Source organism: Carcharodon carcharias, chromosome 11 (assembly GCF_017639515.1).
Source record: "Carcharodon carcharias isolate sCarCar2 chromosome 11, sCarCar2.pri, whole genome shotgun sequence".
NCBI lineage: Eukaryota > Metazoa > Chordata > Chondrichthyes > Lamniformes > Lamnidae > Carcharodon > Carcharodon carcharias.
The window spans coordinates 134,189,713-134,191,162 of NC_054477.1; the positions used below are offsets into that span (position 1 = coordinate 134,189,713).

The 1,450-nt window shown below is 43.5% G+C and overlaps 1 non-coding gene across 1 annotated transcript; it reads right to left on the reverse strand.

Annotated features, from left to right (window-relative positions):
• Window positions 1-698: 698 nt before the first annotated feature.
• Window positions 699-860, reverse strand: LOC121284519. Its single transcript, XR_005944494.1, has one exon. It is a non-coding gene; the product is annotated as a U1 spliceosomal RNA (small nuclear RNA).
• Window positions 861-1,450: the final 590 nt, after the last annotated feature.

The window sequence follows — 1,450 nt, forward strand, 5'->3', positions numbered from 1 at the left end:
CCTGTGGATCCTGTGATTAGGACATCATCCAAGTACACTATAACTCAGGGAAGTCCCCATAGTAAGCTTTCCATGGTTCTTTGGAAAAGCTCACAGACACAAGACACACTGAAAGGTTATGCAGTTATATTGGTACAGGCCATTGTGCGTGTTTATGGTGACATAACTTCTTGATGTGTCATCCAGCTCAAGCTGTTGATACGCATAACCCATGTTCAGTTTAGTGTAGGGTCTTCCTTCTGCAAGTTTAGCATACAGATTTTCAATCTTTGGGGTTGGGTATTGGTCTAATTTTGCAGCTTTGTTTACCATTAATTTATAAACTCAGCAGATGTGAATGGTTTGGTCTGGTGCTGTCTATTCTGAAATTTGGACTGGCTGTGTTATTCCTAACTTCTCCAAATGACATAATTCGGCATCTACCTTTTCTCTTAGAGCGAAAGGCACAGGTCTTGCCTTCAAAAACTGGAGTGTTCCTTCAGGGTCCACGTATATTTTAACTTGTAGACCTTTGATTTTCCCCAAATAATCTCAGAATACTCTGTCGTACTTTATCAGCAACTCTGGAATTCTCCCTGTCCTGCCCTGAAAAATTTCTTACCAGTTCAGTTTAATTTTTTTCAACCAATCACTGCCTAGAAGGCTAGGTCCTTCCCCTGTTACAACAATTATCTGCAGCTGAGCTGTCTGCGTTTATTCAGGGGAGAGCACGAAAGCAGTCCCCCACTACCACAAATTTTGCAGTCGAGTATCCCACATTTGGGGACATCGCAAGCATCAGCACACACGAAGTGCAATGGGCTAGCCTCGTCCTGGGAGAACCTCCTTCATGATCAAGGTCTCTCCCCTGCTGTCTGTTGTCTGTATGATACAGGTACAGAGATGATGCCTTTCACCTGTTTTGCTTCCCCTGAAAATGTTTCATCTGAGCAAAGGTTTTCTGCAAACTCAATGCTTGACTACCTTCTCTGAGGTATTTAAAGATGTGTTCTCCCATCACTGTGATCAATGCCCCTGTGTCCACCTCCATGAGCAGGGGTTTTCCATTTACTTGAAGGGTAACAGTGATTGGTTCAGTTTTCCTGGCCTTAAGATTGTGTAGGGAATAAACATTAGCCCCAATAACTTCTGGCTCATCTATATTGTGCACTTCGTTTAACTTGACCTGATATCTGAATGGCTGTCTTGATCTCGTCCTGCACTGTTTAGCAACATGGTCATACTTGTAGCAGTAGTGACATTCTGCTTCTTTAAATCTACAGAATTTGGGTGCTTGACTTCCCACAAAACAGGAACACTTTAACTTCTGGGTTACTGGTGGGTTGCTTCAAGCATTTCTTTTTGTTTTTCTAGTGGTTGGGACCCTGTCCCACTTTGTGGTAGCCTCCCTGAACTTCACGCCATTCCCAGAGGCAGGTTTTCACCCCAACTGTAGAACGGCACCATGTTG